The following is a 22,438-nucleotide window of genomic DNA, read 5'->3' on the forward strand; positions in this document are numbered from 1 at the left end:
ATATCCATCACCTCCAAAAGATTTCTTACGTCCCTTTGCTTTTGTGTGTGTGTGTGGGAAGAACATTTAACCTAAGACTTATCCTCTTAAGTTTATAATGTTGTAGATCTCTAGAACTTATGTATCCTGCATAACTAAAACTTGATGCTGAACAACAACTCTCCATTTTCCCCACTCCCGTCCCCTGGCAACCACCAATCTATTTTCTGCTTGTCTAAGTTTGACTATTTTAGATACCTCCTATAGGAGAAATCATGCTATATTTGTCATTCTGTGACTGACTTGTTTCAGTTAGCATAATATCTTTTTTTTTATTGAGTTAATGATAGGTTACAATCTTGTGTGATTTCAGTTGTACATTAATGTTTGTCATTCGTGTTGTAGGTGCACCATTTCACCCTTTGTGCCCGCCCCCCACCCCCCCCTTTCCCCTGGTAGCCACTAATCTGTTCTCTTTGTCCACATTTTTAAATTCCTCCTATGAGTGGAGTCATACAGAGATTATCCTTCTCTAACTGGCTTATTTCACTTAACGTAATTCCCTCAAGGTCCATCCATGTTGTTGCAAATGGGATGATTTTGTTCTGTTTTGCAGCTGAGTAGTATTCCATTGTATATATATACCACAACTTCTTTATCCATTCATCTGTTGATGGGCACTTAGGTTGCTTCCATGTCTTGGCTATTGTAAATAATGCTGCAGTGAACATTGGGGTACATAGGACTTTTGGGATTGCTGACTTCAAGCTCTTTGGATAGATACCCAGTAGTGGAATGGCTGGATCGTATGGTAGTTCTATTTTTAGTTTTTTGAGGAATCTCCATACTGTTTTCCATAGCGGCTGCAGTAGTTTGCATTCCCACCAGCAGTGTATGAGGGTTCCATTCTCTCCACAACCTCTCCAACATTTGTTACTATTAGCTTTAGATATTTTTGTCATTCTAATGGGTGTAAGGTGATATCTCAGTGTAGTTTTCATTTGCATTTTCCTGATGATCAGCGATGATGAGCGTCTTTTCATGTGCCTATTAGCCATCTGTATATCTTCTTTGGAGAAATGTCTGTTCATGTCTCCAGCCCATTTTTTGATCGGGTGGTTTGATTTTTTTGTTGTTGAGTTGTGAGAGTTCCTTATATATTATGGATATCAAGCCTTTGTCAGATATATGACTTGCAAATATTTTTTCCCAGTTAGTGGGTTGTTTTTTTTGTTTCAATCCTGTTTTCATGTGCCTTGAAGAAGCTCTTTAGTCTGATGAAGTCCCATTTGTTTACTCTTTCTGTTGTTTCCCTTCTCTGAGAAGACATGGTGTCCGAAAAGATCCTTTTAATACTGATGTCAGAGAGTGTACTTGCCTACGTTTTCTTCTAGAAGCCTTATGGTTTCAGGTCTCACCTTTAGGTCTTTGATCCATTTTGAGTTTATTTTAGTGAATGGTGAAAAAGAATGGTCAGTTTTCATTCTTTTACATGTGGCTTTCCAGTTTTCCCAGCACCATTTTTGGAAAAGACTTTCTTTTCTCCATTGTATGCACTCAGCTCCTTTGTCGAAGGTAAGCTGTCCATAGATGTGTGGTTTTATTTCTGGGCTTTCAATTCTATTCCATTGATCTGTTCACCTGTTTTTGTACCAGTACCATGCTGTTTTGATTACTGTAGCTTTGTAGTAAGTTTTGAAGTCAGGGATTGTGATGCCTCCCGTTTTGTTCTTTTTTCTCAGGATTGCTTTAGCAATTCGGGGTCTTTTGTGGCCCCATATAAATTTTAGGATTCTTTGTTCTAATTCTGTAAAGAATGTCATTGGGATTCTGATGAGATAGCGTTGAATCTGTAGATTGCTTTAGGTAGAACGGACATTTTAACTATGTTTATTCTTCCAATCCATGTACATGGAATGTCTTTCCATCTCCTTATGTCGTCATCCAATTCTCTCAGAAAGGCCTTGCAATTTTCATTATATAGGTCCTTCACTTCCTTGGTTAAATTTACCCCGAGGTATTTTATTCTTTTTGTTGCGATTGTGAATGGTATTCAGTTAGCATAATATCTTCCGGGTCCATCTATGCTTTTACAAATGGTAGTATTTCCTTAATTTTTAAGTTTGAATAATGTTTAATTGTGTGTCTATCTCGCATTTTCCTCATTTTCTTTATCCACTTGACTATTGATGGACATTTGAGTTGTTTCTATATCTTGACTATTGTGAATAATGCTGCAATAAATGTGGGAGTGTAGATATCTCTTCACAATCCTAATTTCAAGTCTTTGCATATATACCCAGGAGTAGAATTGCAGGATCATGTGGTAGTCTATTTTAATGTGGTTTATTTTGGTGAGGAAGATTGACCCTGAGCTAACACACCTGTTGCCAATCTTCCTCTTTTTGCTTGAGGAAGATTGTCGCTGAGCTAACATCTGTGCTAATCTTCCTCTACTGTATGTGGGATGCTTTCACAGTGTGGCTTGACGAATGGTGCTAGGTCCATGCTCAGGATCTGAACCTCCGAACCCCAGGTCGCCAAAGTGGAGCACACGAACTTAACCACTATGCCATCGGGTTGGCCCCAGTCTTCCTCTATTTTTTGTACGTGGGATGCCACCACAGAGTGGCTTGATGAATGGTGTGTCGGCCCACACCTGGGATCTGAACCCATGAAACCCCAGCCGCCAAAGTGGAGCGAATGAACTTCGCCACTATACCACCAGGCCAGCCTCTATTTTTAATTTTTCTTTTTTTTGAGGAAGACTGGCCCTAAGCTAACATCTGCTGCCAATCTTCCCCTTTGTGCTTGAGGAAGAGTGGCCTTGAACTAACGTCTGTGCCAATCTCCCTCTATTTTATATGTGGGTTGCTACCACAGCATGGCTTGACAAGCGGTGTATGTCTGCACCCGGGATCTGAACCTGCAAACCTGGGCTGCAGAAGCGGAGAGAGCTGAACTTAACCACTACACCACTGGGCCAGCCCCTACTTTTAATTTTTTGAGGAACCTCCATACTGTTTTCCATAGTGGCTGCACGATTTTACATTCCCATCGACAGTGTGCAAGGGTTCCAATTTCTCCACATCCTTGCCAACACTTGCCATTTTTTGTTTTTTGGTAATAGTCATCCTAACATTTGTGAGGTGATATCTCAATTGTGATTTTGATTTGCATTTCTTATCAGATTTGGCAATATGGAGGTTATTCATAGGAAAACGTATGAATCAAAGAGGAGGAAAAGAGAGTCCACGTAGAACTCTTTCAAGAAGTTTTGCTATGAAAGCAAGCAGAGAAATAGGCTCAGCTAGAGGGATTACGGGGTAAAGAAAAGTGGTGTTTTGTCTTTGTTTTTTTAAGATGAGCGATATTACAACATTTTTTATGATGAAGAGACCATCCAGCCTGAGGAGAGATTGATGATGCAGTAAAGAGAGGGGATAAGGAAAACAACTAAACCCCTAAGTGGGTAGCAGACATAGGAGTCCAGATCACAGCTGGAAAGACTGAAGATTAACAGAAGAAAAGCCACTTCCTTCTCTTTAATATGATGCAGAAGATAAATGCAGTTGTAGGAAGGATTGTACATTTAGTGGTGGGATGTGGGAGAAGTTCCCTATCTCGTGACTTTTTTCTGAAGTGTAAAGGAAAATCATTGGCCAAGAGAGAACATACAAAATAGTCATCGCGGAGAGCGAAAAAGTAAGTTTTCTAAAACCCTGGAAAAGGATGACCAGCTTAAGGTTTGTGATCAGGAATTTAAAGAAAGCTTGTCAACCTGAAAGCCAGTTCTTTGTGGCCAGGAAAGAGGGCAATAATGAAAAGTGTTCTAGAGAGAGCAAATACAGTGATTGTTGTAGCTTCTTATTTACCCTAAATGATCACTTAAAGTGTATAAGTACATTATAATCTATAACAATGTTAAAGAAAATATATAGCTAACAGAAGTTGGCAAGTAGAAGGAGCAAAGAAGTGTGAGAGGTTAGGTGTGTAAGTATCTTCATCTCGCACAGAGTGAGGAGCTAATGTATAATTTTGAAAGTTGAAAATCCAAAAAAACAGATGTTTGAAGTACTTACCTTATTTAAATTATACGGTTTATCATAAAATAACTAAAATACTAAGAGGAAATAGTTTAAATTATCTAAATCCTCACCTGTCATAAGTGAATCCACAATGTCAAAAATTGATAAAACAATTAGTGATTGAGATCCTTTAATTTATAAATATGGAGGCAGTCACCGGAAGAAATAAAAAACAAAGTGAAAAGTAATTGCCTGTGGAGAACTTTTGTCCCTCATTATTATTTTGTATGACTTGATTTTTTTCATAACAAATGTATGCGTTAGTATACTTTAATAAAATTAAAACAGAAACTATTTAGCTGCGAATGAAGGCCTTGAAGTCAGGGCCAAGCTTTGATACAACTGGGTAGGTTTTGTCGAGGTGACATTTATTTCCAGCCCCTTCCCGTGCCCTCTGATTGGCTCTCTCGGAATTGGTTTTCTCCCAGTATCAAAGGGATTCACTGCCCTCCTGCCCCTGGCTTCCTGCCGCCTTCACTGAGGAAAAGCACATCTCTGGTTGTTTTCTGCTCCTCAACTTTGATCACTACAAAATGAGTCTATTCTTGGTCTCATTCTTAAAATGATTTGTTTTTGGCGCTCCGGGGCTCGCGCCCCTGCCTCGTGCCTGCGCCGCTCGTATGTAAATGAGGGCGCGTGACGCGGGACGCGGATGGACAAGGGAAGAGAGAGAGTGGCCGCTGCCCTCGCCGCCCGGTGCCGGAGCCCTCGGTGCGCGGCGGAGAGGAGAGGATGCCGGCGGGAACTCGACTCTTGGCGCCACCGTCTCATGCACTGTGTAGGTTTTGAGAGTATTTTAGAAGGGCTTTATGGACCACGGCTACGAAGAGCCCTGAGTTTATTTGAAGGATTGTCTACCATCTCTTGATTCTTCACAGTCAACACCAACAGAGGAACTGTCATCTCAGGGCCAGTCCAACACTGAAAGACTGAATGCCAAGCAGAAAATTAGCTAAATGCACTCTTTCGAAAGAAAGACCTTCCTCAGAACTGTGATCCTAACATTCCCCTAGTTGCTCAGGAATTAATGAAAAAGATGATACGTCAGTTTGCAATTGAGTATATTTCAAAAAGTGGTAAAATTCAAGAGAATAGAAATGGTTCAATTGGACCAAGTCTAATATGTAAAAGTATTCAAATGAATCAAGCAGAAAACTCCCTTCAGGAAGAACAGGAAGGCCCCTTAGACCTCACTGTGAATCGAATGCAAGAACAAAATACTCAGCAAGGGGATGGAGTGTTAGATCTCTCTACAAAGAAAACCAGCATAAAATCTGAAGAGTCGTCCGTATGCGATCCTTCTTCTGAAAATTCAATGGCTGGGAGACTACAGAGAAACAGAGAGGACTATGTGGAGAGAAGTGCTGAGTTTGCAGATGGTTTGCTCTCAAAAGCTTTGAAAGACATTCAGTCTGGAGCACTGGACAGAAATAAAGCAGGCATACCTCAAAAAACTTTACTTCTCCACTTAGAAGCCTTACCAGCAGGGAAGCCTGCATCTTTTAAAAACAAAGCTCGAGATTTCAGTGATAGTTACTCATATAAAGACAGTAAAGAAACTTGTGCAGTGCTGCATAAAGTAGCCCTGTGGGCAAGAGCTCAAGCAGAGCGCACAGAAAAAAGTAAACTCAATCTAATTTAAAGAAAAAAATGAAAGCCTACAATATGAAACTTCACGTCCTACTGTACAGTTAAAAATTCCTCAACTACGAGTAAGTTCTGTTTCAAAACCACAACCTGATGGTCCTGGTCTGCTGGATGTTATGTATCAAGTTTCCAAAACCTCTCCAGTCCTAGAAGGATCAGCTCTCCAAAAACTGAAAAATATACTCCCTAAACAGAAGAAAATAGAATGTTCTGGGCCCGTAACTCACTCAAGTGTTGACTCTTACTTTCTACCCGGGGACCTCTCTCCTTTGTGTCTTAATTCTAAAAATGGAACAGTTGATGGAACCTCTGAAAATACTGAAGATGGATTGGATCGAAAAGATAATAAGCAGCCCAGGAAAAAACGTGGCCGTTATCGGCAGTATGATCATGAAATAATGGAAGAGGCTATTGCAATGGTAATGAGTGGCAAAATGAGTGCTTCCAAAGCACAAGGAATTTATGGGGTACCTCACGGCACTTTAGAATACAAGGTAAAAGAAAGATCTGGAACACTGAAGACTCCTCCTCCGAAGAAACTCCGAGTACCAGACACTGGGTTATATAATATGACAGATTCAGGGACTGGCAGCTGCAAAAACAGCAGCAAGCCTGTGTAGATTACTTGTTAGGAAAATGTTTGTACGTGTGTTTGTGTGTGTGTGTGTGTATGTGCACAGGTGTGTGTTTGTGTGTCTATATACACACACGTGGGAATTACAGATGCTCACTCTGACAGGAGACATGAAATTTTGCAGTTGAAAAACCACTTACATGCCTTTTGAAAAAAAGTTTTATTCAGGGTTTTCACTGTGGACAGAATTATATAGTTGCTTACTTAATTCTGATAGTTTGTATTTAATCCTTGTATAAATAGGTGAAAAAGATTGAGGTTTTCTTTAGTAGTCAATAGCATAAAGCGTTGTGGGAAAACAAGTAATTGTCAAGTGAAACATTTTTATAGGTGAAAGACCACCCCAGCCATTCAGTTAAACCATCTTATAATGGAAATATGATATTAATAGTTTTTAAACATTTTTACCTAACATACTTAGAGTTACTGTAAGTACGTCAACCAACCAATCAGAGTTTAAATACGCAGCTATCTCCATACTAAGAAAAATTAATATATACAGTATTAGGACACTACAGTGCATTCTATGAAATATGAAATGCACTCAAGTGCATCCACCAGGAATAGACAAGAAAACCTTAAATGATATGTATAATGAAATTTAATATTTATCATTTAACAGTTGTTGTAGCAGGAAGTTGGGGTTTATAAGGTATACACTTTTTGAAAAAAACTGACACATTGTTAACCCCAGGAGCTATAAAATCCTTTAATATAAGATGGAATACTAAGAACAAAAAGTAATTTAAATTTAATTATTAAAATAATTTAATTTTGTTTTTCATTTGAAAAATAAGCTAATGTGTAAGATTAGAAAAGAAAGTTGGAATGCAACTTAGAGCATGTTTATAATGGGCACAGAAAAAGCTTGAGAATGATCATTTTGGTTTAAATGTGCTGGTTGGTTGATGTTATGACTACTTTAAATTTTAAGGATTGTGATAGACTCCTACTATTGAAAAACCTCAGTGTAACTTTAATATATTTGCTGCTGTGACATTTCAAAACATTTTCAGTTTATCAAAAATGAATTACAGATTTCATTTTGGTGGGCGATACATTATCGTTTTGCTAATAACCAAATTTGCAGTTTGTTCAGGGTCTTAAATGGATTTACAGATATTTCACACTGAAGCTGTTTTGAACTTTCAGTAATGTAAACTCTACTAATTGGGCAGTTAGAAGCTGGGCAGTGCATTTTAACTTTTACTAGCCTCATAAAAGAGACCAGTAATTTTTATATAGCAGTTTTAAAATGTGGTTCAGAGTATCCATGTTGGATTTATGGAGTATGCCGTTTTAGTGGTAAAATGTTATAAAGCATGTGCCTCCATATAAAGATTGGGGATTTGCTTCATATGTTCACAGTTCTCCGAGTGCCCCTTTGCTCTGTTAAAAGTCAGGTTCTGATCATTTTTCTAAGCCAGTTTTCCTAAGTCCAAAAGGAATACTTAAAGCTGAATTTAAAAAATAAGTGCACCTTGTCAAATACTTGTGTTTTTACACTTGTGTTTGTGTGTATCTAATAATCACATATACATGTAATACTAAAGAGATTTTCAGCTATTACATTGAAAAACTGCTTACATATGTATAAGGAAACTGAAGAGAGGGAAATACACAACCAAGTAGATATTTGGTCTCTTCGATCTATACTGAACCCTCTTCAGCAATTAATGTTACCTGCATGCTAGGGTATGAATCCTCTCGCTCTTTTTTATTCCCCCAAGAAAGTATACATAATAGATTGCAAAACAGCAGATGTCAGGGTCATCTTTCTTTTTAAAGAATTAAGCCATATTTTGTGAGGGCCAGAACTTGGATGATTTAATGTATTTCCCCTCCCCGCCCCCCGCGCCCCCAGTGAAAAGCAAAGTTAATGTTTCAACACAATTTTATTGACCTCTTTATACAGAATTTTACTTGCAAAAATTTGGGGGCTTGAAGGCATTACATAATATTTATATTGTATTGAGCTTTTTTATTCCTCACACTATATTTACATTAATAAATTGATTGAGAAGTTTATAGTAAAGGGATACTTACAGAACACTTTTATATCATTTAAAAGATGACCTGACCAAAAACTTGACAGGATTCATAAAATCAGGGATCATTTTGCTATTGACTTCACAGTGCTCAGTAGTTTTATAGGTAATATTATAGTTAATTTGCCGCGTTTTAGTACTTGTATTATTTATTTTTGGTCAGAAATAGTAAATTAAATATTTTTTGATAGTTTGTAGGTAATGATCAACTCCTAACTTTTAAGATTTTTTTATTTTTTCCTTTTTCTCCCCAAAGCCCCCCGGTACATAGTTGTATATTCTTCGTTGTGTGTTCTTCTAGTTGTGGCATGTGGGACGCTGCCTCAGCGTGGTCTGATGAGCAGTGCCATGTCCGCGCCCAGGATTCGAACTAACGAAACACTGGGTCGCCTGCAGCGGAGCGCGCGAACTTAACCACTCGGCCACGGGGCCAGCCCCCAACTCCTAACTTTTAAAAGAAACAAAATGTTTCTAGTTACTGAGTTCACTTTTGATCATACAAACTTGGAAAGGCAGGGAAATTTATGGCTTCCCCTTCCCCCCAGTGATTCCATTAAGATATTCTCTATGTTAAACTTTCAAAGTACTTTATAAATTTAGTTACCAGTTATTACTTATTAATTGACAATTTTCTGAAAAATCCAGTTTCAGCAGACTTTTAATGAAGGTGAAAGCAACCATTATGTGCTTTCTACTTATTTGAATGTTCCTCAAGTATTTTATATTTTAAAAAAAAAAGAAGGAAAAGAAAAAACGGTGCCTCTGTTTTTAGAAAACTACTGCTCAGTAAAGTTGTTTAAACCATTTCTGGTAGCTAATGATAATTTTATATTAAATTGTATACTAACTTTAGTGAGACTGATTTTTTTAGTTGTTTACAGTACAAATACTTGTATTTGTTTTTTAATTGCAGTATTTCCATTGTCACAGTAATTTAGTAAAACTCTGGCTGCCTTGATTTTGACAGATTTTGTTAATATAAACTGATTGTTAGGCAATTAGTTATATTTATGCATAAATCAATTGCTCTATGATTCATGAATTATTTATTACAATATTTTCTAATGAATTCATGTATCTGTCTTGTGTTGTACTGTAATTCTGTTCCTACTTTGTGTTGTTATATATCTAAATCTGATTGTATGAATTTTAATTGTTCAGTTAACGTGTTTCTAGGTTGTAATTTGTAGTAAAGCTCTTCAGTGCTTTTGCACTTAAATTTAAAAAATAAATAAAAAATAAAAATGATTTGGTTTTGGCTCATGGTAAAAATCAGTAATAATCTAATAACTGAAATTCCCTTCCTCCTCCTGTTCCCATCCCTGCCAAATATTATTTAATGTGTGATCTCATTTAGGGAGATTAGATGGGAGAGTTTTATATGCATGTTTTTGTTTTTTAATCTCAGAAACAGAGGGTTAAATTGATCAGATGCTTCACTGCACGGTGTATTAGTATTACGGTTCATACCAAGTACCTCATGTGATAAATTTATCCCCTTTTATTTTCATCCCCCTCTCTCATTCTCTACCCACCTTGAGAATTTTAACTCTAAATAATGAGCTCAAAAGAATTCATCTCTGTTGGCAGACTGTTAAGGCACTGGGATAGGTAGGGGAAAATTATTTGGGAGTGTGTGAGAAAGAGGCCTTCCCAAGGAACTTCAAATTACACCATCTTTACAGGGCTTGTTTTATTCTTTTTACGTAATGATTCAGTAGTCACTATCAACTGGGACTGGAATTAGGATGGACTTTAAATCTCTTGTTGAGATGTTTTCTTATGGCAAGGTCTCATTAACATCATTTAAACAGAGTATAGCACAACACCCCAAGCAGGTGGGTGCTTAGTAAGTATTATCATGCAGTGATAATGATGATGTAAAACTATAGGCTTCAGGTAAGGGTTGATGACTTATTCACCACACACCTTAAACTACATTCTTAAAACACAGATGAAACTCATTAAATTATTTTGACAGTTTTATATGCTTCATCAACATGTTGGATATGGGATAAACAAACGGCCTACAATTAACTACAAACAATTATTTCCACTATTATTAACGGATGTTCACCAATAGCATTATATAACCTACACAACAAAGAGCATCTACTTGCAAGAAATGCAGCACATTGTTTTTTATTTCCTGTATCTCATTTATTCAATACACATTTTTTCCATGAGAAACATTATTGGTGTTAACACTCATCCAAAAGTTCATTACTTAATGCAAACGATTTTCTAGGTAGAGAAAAAAATTGTATATATTTCTGTAGATGAGGGCACATTTTGCAACATATTTTGTAATTTTCCTCTCAGAAGTATGAAAATTCTAAAGAAAAGATTATGAAATATATTGAAGTGAAACCTCTTAAAGGCAGGAACTAGCTTATTTTTTTTCAGTATTTTCTTTTGTACTTCTAAATAGAGTCTGGACTTTATCTTCACATTGTTTTATAGAACTCATATATCTGTATTTTTCTTGAATTTGCATTATTAGGTCCACAAGAGACGTACTTTTTTTTTTTAACTTTTATAAAATACTCAATTTGGGAAAGTCTGTCCTACTCGATTTCAAACAACGTGGGAGCGAGATCTTGTTTGACTTCATCCACGTATATTTTTCAGTAACAGGTTTCAGTGTCTTGCTGATAAATATTGCTTAAATAAAGCATGAATGCAAATTTTTCTTTCTGTAGTATTTTATACTTGTTTTAAAATAAGTTGAAAAGGGTTTAATTAAACATAGAAGTAGCTCCCCTCCAAAAATTTCTCTCCTTCACTATTTGTGATCACTAAGAGGAACCAGAAAGAAAACTCCCCAGCGAGACAAGTGAAATATAAAAAGAATAAGAGAAAGAAAAAGAAAGGAACCTTGTTTTCTATACCACATTCACTTAAGACAAAAATAGGGAAGCTATTTTTTAGCTTGAAAATAATGTTATGTGTTCTATGCTGCAGATATTCAATTTTATATCCTAGGAAACACTACTGTTCTACTAGGAGGCAGTGTAAGTGTGAGTCCTGGCTCTGCCGCTTGTTGTGAGACCTTGGTCAAGCTACCCGACCTTGCCAACCCTTACCGTCCCGGTCCGTAAAAGGTAGTAACATCTACCTCCACAAGCTATTGATCGAATAAGGCTGACAACACAGCGATGACACGTGCCAAGCGCTCCTATGGCACCTGTCATCACGAGCAGCTCAGTGAAGTTCGTATCTCAGCGACTCGGTGGGTCAATGCAGTACACGTAGAAGCACACTGATGGGAATGCGTAGGTTGAATTTCATTACACAGGTTAGTATTAGCCAGGCATTTTACTAGCTGGACTCTGAGTATTGTTTAATCTCACTGTGTTTGATTAGCCAAATTCAAAATTAGTAATTCTGCGCTCAGGTTATCTCATTCTCCACGGCGCGGTCAGAGAAGACGCTGCCTCTTGAGGACCGCAGACCGCAGCGTTTGCAGTGCGCGTTTGCTGTGGCGGAAGAGAACACCGGACGTTCAAGCCCGGGCTCAAGCCACGATCTCTCAAACCATGAAGACATCCGCAGCGAATTTACAAAAAAAAAAAAAGGCAGAGCAACACCGACATGTCAGTCTTCTAAAGCTTCCGAAGCCGCTGCCGGATTCCAGGGCGCTGGCGCGCTCGCGGCACTGCGACAGGGGCGGGGCCGCAGCCGTAAAGCAGCGCCCCAGACCACGTGGGCTCCGACGCGGCCCGGTGCCCTTGGAGGCTCTTGCTGGGGGGTCATGGCAGGTTCGGTGCAGGGCAGTGGGTCCAGGGCTCTGGACCTGCTCCGGACCCTGCCCCGGGTTAGCCTGGCCAACTTAAAGCCGAATCCGGGCTCCAGGAAACTGGTAAGTGGCTGGTGGCGTTGCGGGCAAGCGCTGGCGCACGGGGCGATGGAAGCGGCCCTGCACTGCCCGCGCTTTCCGGGGACTGCTTACTCCAGAGGGTATTGGGATGGAGGTAGGGTTTCTGAGTCCCTGTTCTCCTTAACTGCAGAGGAAAATCTTCTCGCGTGGTGTCAACTCGTAATACGGTTTATGCTTAAAAGCATAATTATGCTAGGGCGTAGGAGCGAAGTCGCACTGCAAAATGATTGTCCCGTTCAAAATTGGAATTAAAATGAAGGACTTTTCCAGTATAGCTTCATGGGAAAGAGTTGAATTGATTTATTCCGTTAGATGTCTCTTCAAATCACTAAATACAGCCAGAAAAGCTGTTAGGTGACGTACTGTAATTTTGAAAATCAGTTCGTTGCCTTCGTGAAGTGACAGGAAGTAAATTAAGAAAAATGTTTTCTTTATAAATTAATCTTTAAATAAAATAATGTATGGGTAGCAATGACATATTTACAATTCCAAAATAGAATTTCTTAACTATCATGTAAGCTTTGTTTGTTGTGGATGTTTAACTCTAGGTTTTTTTCCGTTCGAGCCTGTTGTAGAACCCTTATCCCCATCCCATCCTTGGAAGTTTGCCTTTGAAACACAGCTTGCACTTTGGTTGCAAGAATTAGGTACATCTTCAGAGGCAAAGATGCTGATTTAGAGTGTTTGGACGCTAGAGCAGCTAGGACAGTGCTTGGCACAAGGTAGTGTTAGCTAGTACTGGTTGGTTGGATGAATAAATGGTGTAACAAAAAATATACAACGAAAAGATGAGATACAGTTTATAAAAAGGCATCTGTAGATCATAAAACTTTGTTCTTTCCTTTAGGAAAGACGACCGAGGGGGCGGAGAAGAGGTAGAAGATGTGGCAGAGGCGACAGATAAAGGAGAACGACAGAGAGGAACCCGGCCCCGACTGGGCTTTGAGGGAGGCCAGACTCCATTTTACATACAAATCCCAAAATACGGGTTTAATGAAGGACATAGGTAGGTTGTTCTGCTTTTTAAAGTAGAAAGCCCTGTTTTTCGCTGAGAATCACCTAAAAAATAGCTTGGTAGAAATTGATAGTCACTTTGAAGCAAACTTTTGCCCCTGTTCCTCTGAAGCATCTTTAGTCGTGCAATTAGTTTGGAATAGCAGGGAAAAAAGCCCAGACATTGAGCCTGCAAAATGGAGATAATGATGCCTGCTCTCCTGGTTGTTTAGAGGCTTAGCAATAATATATATAAAAACCTGGCTCATTGTGATTACCCAATAAATGACAACTACGATGGTTACTTTGAGTTCCATTAATGCATAATTCAGATAGTGGGTTAAATTTTCCCCAAATTTGTTTGTTGATTTGTGTAAATGAGTGAAGTAAAATGCTTAAGAGGCAAAGTATTTTTAGCAAAATAAAGGAAATACTGGTTTTGTGTCGTTACCAAAAATCAAGCAGTATAACGTTTCTGTTGTAGTCAGGAGGGTCTTATTTTGTTACCATCTAAATTGTTGGAGGAAAATAGAGAACAAAACTTTTAAGTTGATGTGGAGAACTTAAGAGGAAGAGAGTTGAGTTTTCCAACTGTTACTTTCTTGTTTTGTAGCTTCAGACGCCGGTATCAGCCTTTGAGTCTCAACAGGCTGCAGTGTCTTATTGATTTGGGTCGAGTTGATCCTACTCAGCCTATTGACTTAACCCAGCTTGTCAATGGGAGAGGTGTGACCATCCAGCCATATAAAAGGGATTATGGTGTCCAGCTGGTAGAGGAGGTAAGTCTGGATTAGTATTTTTGGAGTTAGATAGGAGGCTATTTCTGATTTTCATATAATCTATACTCTGCCTCCTTTGTTTTTATCCCTTTTGAATTGTTATAACCATTACATAGTGGTGATTGTGTTTATACTCAGTTGTGGTTTTAGAAAGCCAGCATGATCACGTCGAGGGGCCTCTGTTCCCATGGTCCGGGAATGCTCTTCTCCCGTGTGTCCGTTCAGCTTGTTCCCTCCCTCCCTTTGGTTCTCTGTTCAGATCTGATAATATCAGAAAGGTCTTTTTTGATTTTCTTTTATAAAGGAACACTCAGCCCCCACCCGCTTCCCCCACAGTCGTACTCTGTCTGCATTACTCTGCCCGAAGTATTTTTTCTTTGAATATATGAACACCTGACATTTATTACTAAGTAATGCATTTATTTTTCACTGTCTTCCTCAGTGTGATGTAAGTTCTTTGAGAGCAGGTACTGTGATTCATTCCTATGTTTGCAATATTGGAAATATTGGCTCATGATAATAACTCAGTATTTATGGAAGAAAGGGATCAAATCCAATTCTAATCGCAGTAAAGGACTTTTCTATTTATAGACATTGGCCAGGCATTTCATAAGCAAATAAACGTGTTGTTAATTAACTGCTCCTCCTCCTTGTTGTCAGTAATGTAACTGTGTGAGTAACTTAGTGTCCACTAGAGGGAGGCATATGTTTATGGAAAAACCTTTTAGATTCCTTTGAAAAAGTAAACCTTACGGATAAAGGATTTTCAAATAAGATGATTTGAAGATAGATTACCAAATATGCGATTAAGTCTCAGTATCCTACTCTGGGTGTATAAGGGAATGCACATGTAAATTGACATGGAAAAATCCGTGACCTCTTCAGCTGTTAAACTGCGCATCCCAGCAACTCACAGGTATGTGTCTATTAAACTAACAAAAATAATCCTGAAAACGACACCAGGGCAGTGGTTGTGTAAGTACAGTTCCACATCGTTTACAGCGCTGTAAATTGATTTCAGATTTGTAGTAAATAGTGGATAATAAGACTTTCTGATCCTTCAGCATAAAATTACCAATTTGGAAAGACATGTTTTCAAGGAAAAACAAAATAAACCTAACTGATAGAAAGACATTCCTAAAAATGCTTTTATAATACTTAAAATACTGCAACTAACCCCAATGTCCAAGGATGGGGAGTGGTCAAGCAATCTATGGAATAGTAATTAAAAATCACAAATTATAGGGGCTGGCCCTGTGGCCTAGTGGTTAAGTTTGGCGCCCTCCCCTTCTGTGGCCTGGGTTCAGTTCCTGGGTACAGACCCACACCACTCGTCGACGGCCATGCTCTGGCAGCAACCCGCAGACAAAATAGAGAAAGACGGGCAACAGATGTTAGCTCAGGGTGAATCTTCCTCAGCAGAAAAAAAAAAAAAAATCACAAATAATATGGCAAGACCTTACTTTATTGAGTCAAACGTACCATAATTATTAAAATGCAGGTCGGTATCATAGATGGAAAAAGTGTATCTTAGAATTGATGGAATATTTTTTAAATATATTAAAGGTTCATAATTAATAAAAGGAACTTGATTGGGAGCCAGCTTGTTTCAACCACACCAAAATAGGAAAAAATTCTTATCACTACAAAAAGAATGGTAATGATGCCATCTTTTTATTTTTGTCAGAATCTGTTTTGAAATTAAAATATAGCACATCCTAACTAAAGTGATCAAAAGTAGAACTTAAAAAAGTTCAGGACTACATTTTTCAGTGTTGACCATGGTAGGGAAAGGTAAACTTATTTTCTGTCAGTTTAGAGGCTGTAGTAAAGTCAATAATGAATGCAAAGTGAATTTCTGTTGTCCTTTGCTCCCTTTTTTCTTAGAGGGGGTGACCCCTCCAAAGCTCAGATATTTTATTCTTTCGCTGATTCTAGCCCACTCGTCCCCCTCTTTAACCTTCTCTTGGCCTCTTGCTTGTTAAGGGATAGGAAGATAAGTCATGATCTGTATCCTACAGCATAATGTTGTGGTTAAGAACACATACTGTGGCTGGACTGTCTGGGTTAGAATCCTAGCTTTGTGATTTTGGGCAAGGTATTTAACCTATCTGTGCTTCAGTTTCCCCATCTGTGAAGTTGGTTTAGCAATAATCCTGTCATAGGGTTGTTATGAGGGTTAAACAGCCAACTATTACCGAAGTACTGGGAATGGGTGCTTATATTGGTGTCTACGAAATACATCAAGTGAAAATATAGTCATCTCTGCTCACAGGGAAGGAAAATTGGTAAAAGAAGGGGGCCTAGAAAATGTAAAAGAATTTGATGTTATTTGATAGGACCTGGAAGCAGAAGTCTTTGAAGTAGGAATTGCTGTTACATTGTGGGCATTTTGGAGGAGGAAACACAGTGTAAAAAGGAAGCTTGCCATAGTTAATTTACTTTTAGCCAAGCTAGCTACTCACAGACTATTTTGACGTGTTACAGGGTGCTGATACCTTTAAGGCGAAAGTTAATATTGAAGTACAGTTGGCTTCGGAACTAGCCATTGCTGCAATCGAAGAGAGTGGTGGTGTCGTTACTACAGCCTTCTGTGATCCCAGAAGTCTGGGTAAGCTTGCTCCGCAGTCATTTTCTTCTCTCCCTCTTTGTCTCATGCTGGCTGCATGTGAGGATTGTAAAAGTCCTCATGGCTGTTTGACTTGCCGTTTGGACACCTCTGTTTTCTGTTTCAGGATTTCTTATTAGTGCTGTGGCTGGTGGGGCTCTGTCCTCTGATAGACCTCAGCCAGTAGGTCATAAAAAGGTTTTGTTTTTGTTTTTGAACACAGGGCTTAAATACAATGTTACCTATGTCTAGAAACTCACTAATGGTTGGTAACCCAGGAGTAACTCTGACTTTCAAGATACAAACTTTTGAAAATTAAGCATTTCCATTTGTTTACTTAAAACAAGCTTATTTAATTAAAAGAGTTCTTGGAATTAAGTTCTCATCTTGGTCATATTTAAAAATTAATGATTATAAAATACCATTATTAAAAGAAAACCATCATGTAAATAAAATAGTCAACATTTGCCTTTCTCTTTTTTTAATTTAAAAATTGTTTTAGAAATTCTATGCAAACCTGTTCCATTCTTTCTGCGTGGACAACCCATTCCAAAACGAATGCTTGCACCTGAAGCACTGGTGCCGTATTATACTGATGCAAAGAATCGTGGTGACCTGGCGGATCCGGCCAAATTTCCTGAAGCAAGACTTGAACTCGCCCAGAAGTATGGTTATATTTTACCTGACGTTACTAAAGATGAACTCTTCAAAGTTACTACTCGAAAGGACCCAAGGCAGATTTTCTTTGGTCTTGCTCCTGGACGGGTGGTGAATATGGCAGATAAGAAAATCCTGAAACCTACAGAGGAGAATGTCCTCAAGTATTACAGCTCATGAATTCCCTTCCAAGAAAGCAGAGTTGGAAAAGAGGACTGGAAAAGGAGGCCATGCGATAAAACAAAGAATTGGTGCGGTCACTGTGTTTGAGTGATGTCTACGACCTGGCTCTCAATAATACTTTCATCTTGGTCATTGTATTATTTCTTATCATAGTCATTGTCAAGGAAAGTCTGCCTAGCAATGGCTTAAACAAATTAGTTTTTTTCTTATTTTTTATCACCTAAGAAGAATTGGTAGTGACGGTAATAGCCATAGCAGTTCAATAATCTTGCAGTTTCTGTATCTGCAATTCTCATGGCCTCTCCCCAAGACCCTAAGATGATCACCATGGCTCCAGTAAGAATAACCTTAAAGGGCAGGAAGAAGCGGGGAGAATGGTTCAAGCTATAGCTGCCCTGTTCATAAGGAAGCAAAAGTTTTCTCATGACCACCCCTTGCAGACTTTCATATACATCTTATTATCCATAGCTGTGTCATTTGATTCCCTCTAAGGGCAATGAGGCTGACGCACTGAGACTTAACTATGCCTGCCTCTACAGTTGGTAGATGGGAGAGGCAGAACATCCTTGGGGATGGAAATTGATTAGCCAACCACTAAGGACTGCCAACGTCATCAAAAAAGTTATTCATTCAGTATATATTTGTTGAATGTCAAGTATTCTAGGTTCTATTTAAATAACATAATATACATATATTTTATAGGGTACTTGATATTTACAAAATATATTTTTATAAATATAAAATAATTAAAAATACTTTAGAAAAGGTGCACTACTTCAAAAAAAGATCATAATAGAAGTTTTCAATGTACATTTTTTAAAATGTGCTTTCAAAAACCGTACCTAGGCATTCTGGAAAATGTAATGAAAACAGGTATTGCAGTTTGAATGGTACTACGCTAGAAAACAGAAGTAAATAGTTGTAGCAAAAACTTGTAGATATAAAGATGTTTCTGTGAGAACATAAAGGGCTGATGTACCCATAATGCACATGACAGAGGGTTTAACAATGTGCTGCCAGGCACCGTAGCTTTTATATACTCGTTGATCCGTTGCTGCTGCTATTAAGTTGGTTTTTCTTACTAACGCAATAGGATAGACTTAGGGTAGATGATAATAACACATTGTGTTCTGTGAGACAATATTGGGCCGTGGAAAAGAGAAAATTAAAAGGGGCGATTTAATTTTGAAGTTACATATATGATCCTGAAAGAGATAGAGAAACAACAGGAATAGTATTATCTTATAATAGCACATCTATTTATTTGGTAAATTTAAGACAACTGTTTAATAGTATCTTTATTATGTTCAAGATTATCATTATTATGTTTAAGATATTATTATTATGTTTTTAAGACATAATTTTCACTCTGAGCTCATTAGTAACAGTATAACAAAAGTTGAGGCAAATTCATTTTTGTTTTCAATCTGAAAAAAGTCACTTTTGGAAGTTTCAAGAATGGAAAAAGTGCTATAAATGTGTTTCATTAAATTGTTCTTTTAAAAATGTATTTTGAAAGTCTACAACAATGTATGAACACACCATTTTACTATTAATTTCTTCTCCTGTACATATCCGTGAGACCAGAATAAAAATGGACTATTTTCCTGGCTAGATATGCATTTATTTCATAAAGGAGCTCCTAATTGCGAAAATACTTGGGTGAAACCATCATCTCCATTCTCTGGATCCATTCCCAACGTCAGATGGAGAGACGAATGTGACTGGATTTCACCTGTTCAGCTTGTAACCCCAACCTTTGTCTCCACTTGGAATAAAGTTGTGTACTTTCGCTATCAAAAGGAACTTCCCATTCACCATCTGGCCCTTCAGCAGTCCCCTAAGCACTAAAAATAGAAGTAAGACTAAACGGGTGAAATTAATTTTAATGATTTGTTTTACTTAAGCCAGTATTTCCAAGTATTGTCATTTCAATATGTACGTAGTGTACACTTAGTAATGAGATATTTGATCTTCTTTTTTTGTACTAAGTTTTCAAAATCTGGCTTTTACAGCATATCTCAATTCAGACTATCTGCATTTCAAGTGTTCAATAGCCACATGTGGCTAATGGCTACTGTGTTGGACAGTCCAACTCCAGAGTATCTGGGATTTAGCTGCTCTGTTTCCAGTTGACTAAAGCAGCACAGCTACCGTGACAATCAAGTTCGGTGGTGGGTTAAAATAGTTCTATATGAATTGATGTGCATAATGAAGATGCATGCCTAATTAAAATACAAAACCACCTCCCCTTGGAGAGAAATCAAGCAGGTACCATAAGCCAAAACATAGACCACACATCAGAAAATATTTAGATAATCATCACAAATCTGCTTTTAATTTTGAAATATTTGAAACATAACCAGCCAATATTAGAAGACTAACAGAAAATATTTGAAGTAATCCAATAGTACAAAATAGAGGCAATAAAAGTTATGAGTATTTAATAAATGTTGTGTTTAATAACATGGATAATATAGCCATGAAGTATCTTTAAGTAAAAAGAGTTAGAAGACACTGTGTCTGATATTACTTCATTTTGGTAAAATAAAAACATTTATCATTATTTGAACAAATACATAGTAAAAAACATTGAAAATGCTTATTTATGTTTTCTAAAGGCACCATTTTTTGTTCATAACAAAAAATAAAATAAGGCATGGCACTGTGCATGAGTAGCTAATCTGAAAAACCTTCCACTGTAAACGCCTGGATATGCAAGACAAATTATATCAAGCATTCTTGTACCTGCAAAATTGAGGTCATATAAAGGAAAGCACAATGCCTCGTTTTCCACAAAGGAGGAGGAGTTCAGAACAAGCTCAATGAGCATCCAGTGCTGAGGCTGGTGTACCGCTTCCCTAAGTTGATGGGTATGGGAGGATGGGTGGGGAGCTTCTCTAGAACCTAGAGGATTGGGTTTTACTATCCCTACTGGAAGAGGAACTCTGTACTGGGACCCTGAAGGATCCGTGTTTCACAATGAAACCCCTACAGTAAAACTAACCCTCAATGAAAAACTTGGCTGAAATAGAAACCCACAAACACAGGGAGTTGACAGACAAGTCTTTGTTTTTTTCTTGGACTCCAGCTGGGATTCCTCTAAGAATTTGTCACTAAATGTGTGCCATCCAGTTGGTGTGGCTTCAGTGTCCACCACAACTGTACCTAGGAAAAGTCTAGCCGAAAAATAAATATAAAAGTATATTCTAAATTAATTGCATTTCCGTAGCAAGAGAAACTCTACACCCAGGCTACACAACAGTTTCAAGATAAAGCATTATGAAGTTTTAGCTTCTAGTATAAATATAAATTTACAAATCCTATATTGGGGTTTCTATTGTTAGATAACAAATTCTTACAAAACTACTGGCTGAAAACCACCTTTCCATATACTTATGGGTTCTGTGGGTTTAGAATTCAGGAAAAGCATAGGAGGAAGCTTCTACATGTTGCATGGTGTCTGGGGCACAGGCTCGTGAAGACTTGACAGGTCAGGGTGACTCCGTGGCTGGTGGCTGGAATCAATCAGAGGAGTCTTCACATGTCTGTGAGTTGATTTTGGCTGTAGTCTGGGTCCTCAGTGAGGGTTCACAGGAGCACCAGCATTTGGCCTCTCCGTGTGACTTGGGATTTCCACTGCATGGTGGCCCCAAGGTTCCAAAAGCAAGCGTCTTTGCAAACAAGTCAGAATCAACATTGCCTTTCATGACATAGCTTCAGGAGTCCTGCAGCATCACATCTGCTATATTCTATTTGTTAAAAGTGAGTTACTTATATCAGCTGAGATTTGAAGGAAGGGGACACGGAAACTGCCCTCAATGAGAAGAGTGTTAAAGGATTTATGGACATATTTTAAAAACACCACAGTCTGCATTTGGGCTACAAATTATTTAAATTCCTCTCACTTGCAAAACATACTTACCTTCTCCCAAGACCCCTCAAAAATTTGATTTCATTACAGCATTTGGGTCCGGTTCAAGGCCCAGGATCTCATAATCTAAATCAGATCCAGGCCAGATTAAGTTCTTCAGATACAGTCACCCTTGATATGAAGACCTGTGAAGCAAAGAGGTAAGTTTTCTGCCCCCTCTAGCCACACCCCTCTTCCAAACATACACATCTGTGGGGATACAGGCATTGGATAACTGCTACTGATATACCCACTTAAAAAGATGGCAAAAAAAAAAATTTGTTATGTAACAGTGATACAGTGTCGGATACATATGCTGTGTATCCACAGCAATTCTGAGGTACACCCAGGTGCATGCTGGCAGTTCTCTGATGTAGGCTCAGCCCTACTCTCTGGAGGGTTTTTTTCTTGCTTTTGTTTTGCTTTCCCCATGGTGCTTGGCTTTGACTTCTGGTTTCTTGGTTCTGTACTCTGACAAGCTGCACGGTATTTCCATAGATAAAGCATGACAAATTATGAGCTAAAGATGCCAAGTTATAAGGCCCATTATGAAAAAACCTAACATGATTGAATGTAATTAATATCAACTGAAAGTAGGTTTAGAATGCTAAGAATTTATAAAAGTGGTATGATAAATTATAAAAAGCATATTTTAAATGATTAAGACACAATCTTAAAATCTGAAAAATAAGATACCACGAAGGGGTAGGTATAAAAAAGTAGAATTTTATAAACAAAAGTTTTATTAAAATTTAAAACACCTTACACGGGTAAAATAACAGTTTAGATACAACTGAAGACAGAATTAGTTAACCAGAAGAAAGGACTAAAGGGAATGCAGATTAGAGTGAAAAACAAATATGTAAGGTTTAATGAGCTTGTGGGATAAAACTGTATGGTCTAACATATCTAATGGAATGTCTTTGAGGAAAGGAAAGAGGCAATATATGATGTGAAAATGATTGAAAATATTCCAGACTTATCTTAAATCGTTAGATCCCAGAAGTATAATTACCCCCCAAAAGGATA

At 38.0% G+C, this 22,438-nt stretch overlaps 2 pseudogenes; both read left to right on the plus strand.

Moving 5' to 3' along the window:
* The first annotated feature begins 310 nt into the window (after window positions 1–310).
* Window positions 311–9,036, plus strand: LOC138922198 (ligand-dependent nuclear receptor corepressor-like protein pseudogene; annotated as a pseudogene).
* Window positions 9,037–10,819: 1,783 nt separating this feature from the next.
* LOC138922199 (large ribosomal subunit protein uL15m-like) lies at window positions 10,820–19,110 on the plus strand (annotated as a pseudogene).
* The last annotated feature ends 3,328 nt before the right edge of the window (window positions 19,111–22,438 follow it).

The sequence above is a fragment of the Equus caballus genome, unplaced genomic scaffold (assembly GCF_041296265.1).
Source record: "Equus caballus isolate H_3958 breed thoroughbred unplaced genomic scaffold, TB-T2T haplotype2-0000610, whole genome shotgun sequence".
Lineage (NCBI taxonomy): Eukaryota > Metazoa > Chordata > Mammalia > Perissodactyla > Equidae > Equus > Equus caballus.